This window comes from Prionailurus bengalensis, chromosome C1 (genome assembly GCF_016509475.1).
Source record: "Prionailurus bengalensis isolate Pbe53 chromosome C1, Fcat_Pben_1.1_paternal_pri, whole genome shotgun sequence".
In the NCBI taxonomy this organism is placed as follows: Eukaryota; Metazoa; Chordata; class Mammalia; order Carnivora; family Felidae; genus Prionailurus; species Prionailurus bengalensis.
The window spans coordinates 219,809,994-219,818,494 of record NC_057345.1 but is presented as its reverse complement, the minus strand read 5'-3'; positions in this window follow the sequence as shown (position 1 = coordinate 219,818,494).

The window sequence follows — 8,501 nt, the reverse complement described above, 5'->3', positions numbered from 1 at the left end:
GGACCTAACCCCCTACGGACCATCCTCAACCCAGAAAGCCAGCCTCCTGTGAGTCGGGCTTGCAGGGACCCAGATGGCGATCACTAGGAACAATCCAGGAAGTGGACAATGACTTCCCTGACAGTTGGCCTCGAGTGGCCACGACTGGATGCTGACACCTTCCCTAAGTTTTATCTCCACTTCCACTTTAAGACCAACCAGAGAGAGCCAAACATACGGACCAGTCACATGGGACCCCCTGCTTCTAGTTGGCTGCCCCCCAGTTTCCCCGGGCCCACGGGCTCCTATCAGGGCACACCCGGAACCTTCCGTTTCTCCCACTCTGCCTGCTGGGGAGTCTCTGCTAAAACACAACGGACGGTGGCTGACTCCCTTCCCAGAGCAAGCTGTGAGAAAACAGCCTTTGCTCTTCTCATTTGCTTGTAGATTTCTACCAAAATAACGACCCACATTCCCGGCGGGGAGGAGAGCAGACCTCCTTCACGAAGAGTTGTCATTATTGGGTTTGTCTGGTAACCCCTCGAAAGGCCAGCTCCAAAGATCTGTCTTATTTAGCCTGACTTGGAGCTCATCCAGCGCACAGGGCCATTGTCGAAAATACGAACAAATGTGTTGGTTGCTGCTTCTAGAGGCAATAGACAAGAGTCGGGGGGGGGGGGGCGGTGAACACCAGTGTAACCGAAAAGCTTCATTTTTAAAATTTTTACCGGAGGGGGTATTGGAGACCAATGTCTGGGTGCTAAGCCTGCCCGTCGCGCCTGGGACGTCGCTTCGGTTCCTCCTTTACATCAGCTGACAGAACGAGGAATCCGTGTGCTTACACCAGCCCGTGTCACATCTCACCTGTAACACGCATCTGTGACTATTCCCCTCTGTAGCCCATCTGTATTTTCACGAAACTAAGCGTGGGTTCATAATGCCGCTTACTGGGTCACCATGGGGAGAATTCCAGCTTCTCTTGCTTCTGCGTAAACTCCCATTGCCACGGTGAGACCCTGTCGCCCCCTGACTTACGTGCTGGTTTCCAGAATCCACGTGCCCGTGTGTGGTCCCTTTGCCTCTAGTCTCATGCCCACCGTTGCTCAGGTCAGCACCTTGTCCCCCGCCTTCTTGGGTGAGGCTGTTTCACGCCTTTGTGGTCAGTCTGCTTTCCCTCCCGGGGCCCCCGTGACAGCCCCTCCAGGAGAGCAAGGGCTTGTGGGTATTAACAGGCTTCTTGCAATCTGGCTATAGGCACTCATTCCCAGAATCTTTTTGTCAATTCTTTGGAATGTTTACAAAAACAATCGTATTTTAAAGATATATATCTTTTGGGGTGCCTGGGTGTCTCAATCGGTTAAGTGCCTGGCTCTTGATTTTGGCTCAGGTCATGATCTCATGGTTCATGAGTGTGAGCCCCACGTTGGGCTCTGCTTGGGATTCTCTCTCTCCTTTTCTCTCTGCCCCTGCCCTGCTCACTCTGTCTCTCTCTCTCAAAATAGATAAACAACAACAACAAAAGAGGGGCATCTGGGTGGCTCAGCCGGTTAAGCGTCTGACTTTGGCTCACGTCATGATCTCACGGTTTGTGAGTTCAAGCCCCACATTGGGCTCTCTGTTGTCAGCACAGAGACTGTTTTGGAAACTCTGTCCCCCTCTCCCTCTGCCCCTCCCCTGCTCCAGCGCATGTGCTCTCTCTCTCTCAAAAATAAACATTAAGAAATAATAAAAATAGGGGCGCCTGGGTGGCTCAGTCGGTTAAGTGTCCGACTTCGGCTCAGGTCATGATCTCACGGTCCGTGGGTTCGAGCCCCACGTCAGGCTCTGTGCTGACAGCTCAGAGCCTGGAGCCTGCTTCTGATTCTGTGTCTCCCTCTCTCTCTGCCCCTCTCCTGCTCGTGCTCTGTCTCGCTCTGTCTCAAAAATAAATAAAAACATTAACAAAATTTTTTAAAAAGAATAAAAATAAAAAATATATCTTTATATTATATGATTACATAACTATATATTATATGTTATCGTATTATAACATAATGATATAACTAGTTTTATATAAGACATTATATTAATACAATACAGTATTACATTGTGTATATATATATATTTTTAATTTTTTTAATGTTTATTTTTGAGAGAGAGCGAGACAGAGCATGAGCAGGGGAGGGGCAGAGAGAGGGGGAGACAGAATCCGAAGCAGACTCCAGGCTCCCAGCTGTCAGCACACAGCCCGACGTGGGGCTCGAACTCACGAACCGCGAGATCATGACCTGAGTGGAAGTCGGATGCTTAACCAACTGAGCCACCCAGGCGTCCCTTAAGCAAAGTTAAAATGGAAATTTCGCTTGGGAAACTGAGGCCCAGGTTTGGCTTGCTTTTTTCCTGAGCCCGTTCTCATTTCGTATCAAATATGCCCAAGAGAAGCAAGAAGCAGTAGAATGCCATCATGGGAGGAACGAAGCTGGCGCCGTTAATCCATGAAAGCTGAAGGCCTTCCCCGTCTGGCTTTCTTTTTTTTTTTTTTCCAACGTTTATTTATTTTTGGGACAGAGAGAGACAGAGCATGAATGGGGGAGGGGCAGAGAGAGAGGGAGACACAGAATCCGAAACAGGCTCCAGGCTCTGAGCCATCAGCCCAGAGCCTGACGCGGGGCTCAAACTCCCGGACCGCGAGATCGTGACCTGGCTGAAGTTGGACGCTTAACCGACTGTGCCACCCAGGCGCCCCTGGCTTTCTACTCATTCATGGTGGGCTGTGCACAGGGACAAGTTCCCGTGGCTGACTTTCACTGCGTTGGAGAGACACAGGTTGAGCGGTGACATAGACGCCACGGAAAGTAGTGAAATCTAAGGGCGCCGCCGACTCAAGGTCCAGCTGAGGGATTCTCGCTCACACCTCATGGGTATCTGTGTCCCGCGGGTGAGAGCCAGGCTTCCGTGCCAGGCAGACCTTGCCAGCCCAGCTTGACCTTCAGTTGACAGGGGTCTAAGCTGTTCCGAGTCACGGTGGTTCATCGTTCCCTCTGTCGTTGGGCGCCATAATTTAACGGTTGGAGGCGTGTCCATAACATGTACCTGTGACACTGTAACTGAGATGTAGTGGGTGGGCCATCCCCACTGCGTGACAGCCGAGACAGCCCCTACTCTGGAGGGACCAGGGTCTCATGTGAGGCCCCAGCTGACTTGGATGCTGTTTCCAGAGCCCCACCCAGCAGGGTGGGAAAACGAACAGCTCCCAGGAGCTGGGAATCTTGAACGGCCTGGGGTGAAAATGGTAGAAAGCTCCAGAGAAAATCTTTCAAGCATCCTGGATGTATCTGAGGAATAGTAGAGTCGAGGAATAGCCAGGAAGGAGGGTGTAGTGTAAAGTCAACTTAGAAGAAGCCTTTCATCCACAGGTGTGATTCAGAGCTGCTGTGGACAGTTGTGCGGATGTGCACTGCATGACTCAGGGCCACCATTAATGTCATACATAATCATACACGGGCAAATCTTTGGCTAAGGTGCAGCCAAAGGTAAAGCCTTTTGGCTTTACCATATCAGATGCCTTTGTCTTTGTGGGCCAGCCACTGGGAATCTGAGAGTCTGCCAGGACACAAACCCTGTAAGGCCCCCCTGATCCTGGCAATGTGGTACCCTACAACTCTTCCCCAAGGGCTCTGCCAGTGACAGCTCCAAAATCTCCTCATAGTGGGGTATGGCACACAGGCCCTAGGGTGTATGAACAGACCCTTGAGATACGATTCCAAGTTCATAACCTCATAATACATAATCCCCTCCCCCTGAGTGTGGGTGGGACCTGTGACTTTCTGATAATCAATAGGATATGGCAAAGGTAATGGGATGTCACTCCCACGACTACATCATATTATGAGAGAGAGCGGGGGTGGGGGAGAGAGGGAGAGGGAGAGAGAGAGATCCATCTTACTAGCACATACTATTAACACACTAGAGAGTCTCCTTGCTGGCTTGATAAAACAAGCAGCCATGCCATGGGAGTTCACCTCGTAAGAAGCCTAGCAAGGACCTGAGGGGGGCTTCCAGGAGACGGTCAGCAAAATGCACGGCCCTTAGTCACTCAGCTGAAAGAAGATGAATTCTGACAGCAGCCCGAATGAGCTTGGAATCAGGTCCTTCCCCAACCGGGCCTCCGGATGAGAACACAGCCCAGCCGACTTCTGGATCACAGCCTTGCTCACAAGGACCCAGCAAGGCCACGCCTGGATTCCTGGGCAGAGAAGACGTGCGTGTTGTTCTAAACTGCTGGGTCATTTGTTACACAGCGGTAGATGGCTAGGACAGGGGGTCTCGGGAGCACAGTTCAGCTGGAAGGAGACATTGTCTTCAGGTGGCGAAAGGGACTTGTCTTCAGGTGGTGAACATGCTATTTTGTGTTCACCTATGTGTTTATTTGGGGTGGCTTCGGGGTACAGACAGAATTACAGTAGGTAAAGTCCCTACAGGCCACCTTGGGATCCAGTGACTGGCCCAGGTGCCTGCAGGAGGAGGACGCAGGGCTAGAGCCCGGCTTGTGCAGGAGGAGATGTGTTTGGAATGCTATGGAACAGTTCACTGGTATGGGAAGGGTTCTTACTGTCATTTGAACTTTTTGACCCAGTTTGGTTAGGTTAGATATTAGAAATTATGACGTAATACATGGCATGTCAGTACACAAAAATACAATACACAAGCAGAGTAAAAATCCAAACAGCTTAAGAGAGTACACAAACTTCCTTCCTAACCCAGGCCTCAGCAACCTTCCCCCGAGGCAACCCCTGTTCAGTTTCTGGTTTGACCTTCTGGAAATTAACAGTGGACACGTGGGATCCTATTGTTACGTTCTTTCCACTCCGCAGAATGCTGTGGAGATCATTCCCTACGGGTATTTATGGGTCTGCCTGTTCTTCTTGGTGGCTACACGATTGTCTGGTACGTGTTTCCTGCCTCGCCCTGCCCGGGAACAACACTCAAATGATCCTCCGGAACAAGCCACAGGTCAAGGTCAACACAGCCAAGCCATCTAGCCTCACCTGGGAGAGGAGAGCAAGAAACCTTAGATGCAGCTCGGGCTGAGCCAGACCCAAGCTGACCCCATGCCCGGAACCTGTAAGGCCCCTGCCTGTGATGCTAACGTCCCCGGTTTGCCCCAGGGAGAATTTCAGGAGCAGCTTTGAGGCTTTGTAACCAAAGGTGGTGCCAGTGGATGTCCCAAAGCACAGAAACAGGCTGCTGCAGAGCGCATTCTCTCCATCTCAGACAGAGAGAGACGGAAGGGCGCGGGGAGGGAGGGAGAGAGAGAGAAGGAGGGAGAGGGAGAGAGAGAGAGGCTTCTTGCATCGGCTGGACCGCTATCCCTGCCCATCTCCCCCCACCGACACGCGCACAGAGGTCCAGTGCCTTCACCGTCCCAGGTGTGGGGTGCACTTGTAACCACGGGGGCTCCCTCCCTCCCCAGAGAGCCAGAGAAGGCCTTTATAGCATTCACAGTGGAGTCTTTGTCCTTCAAGTCGTGTCTGGCTGTGTATTTAGAGCCTGGAGCCATCCTTTAGCCATGGGAGGTTGGAGCCCTGGTGTCCCTCCTACCGAGAGCCCAGGATGGTTTCAAGTGATCCAGGCTGCCAGGCTGTCACGGGCTGAGTTCCAGGAACCAGGACCTGTCATTTGCCTGGGGTTGGTGTCACCCCCTTTGCTCTTAGACCAAAGACTCCGTCAAGCACCCGCTGGGGTTTCGGCAGCCCTGAGGCGAGCCAGCTCGATGTGATGTCCTGCGCCGCGCGGTTGACTCGCCCAAGAAACGAGACCAGTTTTGCAAAACTACGTGATCGGTTTTCTACAGCGTCTTTCTCAAACCTTGGCTGTTTCAATCGCCCTGCTTTGAACCGCCTCCACAATCATCTCTGCCATCGGATTTGAATTGCCGTGTTGGGTATTTTCATTTGACAGTCTCCGGGGACACTGACTCGCCAAGTCTGGTGGGAGACGGACAGCCGCTGTTTTCATCTTTTTAAAAGAAACGTTTTCAGTTTAGACTCGTTTTAGATTTACAGACCGGCCGCAAAGAGGGGTGGAGAGCTCCCACCCACCGCACACTGTCAGCCACACCCTTTGCAACCCACACACCACGCAGTGTGGGTGCTTACAATGAGCGATAGGACCGCGTGTCAGTCTTAACTAAAGTTTCTGCTCTCTTCATATTGCCTTAGTTCGCCCCTAATGTCCTTTCTGCATCCAGAATCCCATCCAGGACACCCCATGAGTTGTCGCGTCTCCTGACAGCTCTCCTCCGCAGGACGGGGTTTCAGGCTTTCTTCGTTTTTTTTTTTTTTTTTTTTAACGTTTATTTATTTTTGAGACAGAGAGAGACAGAGCATGAACGGGGGAGGGGCAGAGAGAGAGGGAGACACAGAATCCGAAACAGGCTCCAGGCTCTGAGCCATCAGCCCAGAGCCCGACGCGGGGCTCGAACTCACAGACCGCGAGATCATGACCTGAGCTGAAGTCAGACGCTTAACCGACTGAGCCACCCAGGTGCCCCAAGGCTTTTCTCGTTTTTGATGACCTGGACGATTTTGAGGAGGACCAGTCATAGACTTTGCAGGCTGTCCCTCCATGTGAATTTGCTCGACGTTTTTCTCACCATTAGACAGGGGCTGTAGTTTTGGGGGAGGAGGACCAGAGAGGTGAAGCGTCATTCTCCGCCCGTCACGGTGACGATACGTGATCAACACGACTTACCGCTGACGTTAACCGTGACTGCCCGGCAGAGCTGGTGTTTGCCAGATTTCCCTACTGCAAAGTGACTTTGATTTTACCACCAGCTGTCTGTTTTTGTTTTTGTTTTTGCAATTTTGAAAACGGGAGATATAATCCACTGGACATAAAACTCACCGTTTTAAAGTATCCAGTTCAATTTCTTTTAGTATATTCCCAATATGGTGCAGCCACCGCCACTATCTAACTCTAGAACATTCACATTATCACCCCAAAAAGAAAGCCACACCTGCTAGCAGTCACTCCCCCACCTCGTCTTCCCCCAGCCCCTGGCAACCACTGATCCACTTTCTGTCTCTGTGGATTGGCCTCTTCTGGAGACTGCATGTCAATGAAATCACTTAATATGTGGCCTTTTGTGTCTGACTTCTTTCTCTTAGCATGTCTTTAAGATTCACCTATGTTGTAGCATGTATCAGTACTCCATTCCTTTTTATGGATGAGTGACGTTCACGGTATGGGTGAATACGCCACATTTGTTCATCCATTCATCACCTGATGAACATTCGGTTGTTTCCACTTCTAGGCTATTATGAATAATGCTGTCATAATAATTCATGCACAGATGTTTAATGGACATATGTTTTCAGTTCTCCTGAAAAGCGTATATATCTTAGAGCGGAATGGCTGAGGTATATGGTAAATCGAAAAATCTAATAGGTTCTCCCCAAAGCCTATAATTATTCATATCTCCATTAATATTGTCATACTAGATTTTATAACTCTTAACATTTTGCCAACATGAGGTACCTAAAAATGGTATCTCATTATCGCTTTAATCTGCATTTCCCTGATCACCTTGAGGAAGGACGTCTTTTGTACACTTGTATCTGTCATATATCTTTCATATCTGTATTTACATATCACCATTTTCTTCCTCTGCACGTCTCATGCTCTTATAAACCGCTCCAGGGCATAGAACAAGAAGGAAGTTTTCCGGTTCATTTTACAAAGGTAACAGTAACCTGATAGCTCTAAATCTGGTAAGAGTTTTCCCCAGAGAAAAACCACAGACTCCTTTATGAATATCTATTCAAAAAGCACTAAAGAAAATAGAGGCATTTTGTGCATAACACACATTCCTGAAAACGTGCAAGCAGAGTGCGATTACAGAGTGTAATAATCTGTAAATGGGCAAAGCGCCCGCAGAGAAACCTCCTAAAGCCGGAATCCGGGGGGAAAAGGTTGGCTTCTCTGTAATCAGATGTATGTAACCCAAACACGAGGGTGAAAAAGTAGGAAGGGATGTGTGCTGGTGCCTGGTCATGATGCAAACGTTCCTAATGGATCCGGCAATATTTACAGAACATGTATGGATCCCTTCGCCCTAAAATTCTGTTTCTAAGCATTTGTTTTAAGGAAGAAAACAAGGCCTTGCACATCAGAATGTTAATGATAAGTGGCAGTAAGCAAGACAGACCAAACCGCTGACTTTAGGAGCTGGTGGAGACCGTGTGGTCATTTGTGCGCGCGTGTAGTAACCGTTTGGACTTTTTTGTAGATTGGAAAGGTCATTTACAAAACACAATGAGCCTTTTTTTTTCTTTGGTTTATCTACCATCTATGTTCCTAAGTATAAATCGCAGTGTGGAAGACTATATGCCAAAATGTGTGTTGAAAATTACCGGAATGGTAAGAATTAAGGCTTCTTAGTTATTTTGTTTTGTTTACCCGTATTTTCCGCAACGTATAGGTTACTTCTATATAAAAGAAGGTATCTACAAACATTTCTTAATGCTTATTTATTTTCGAGA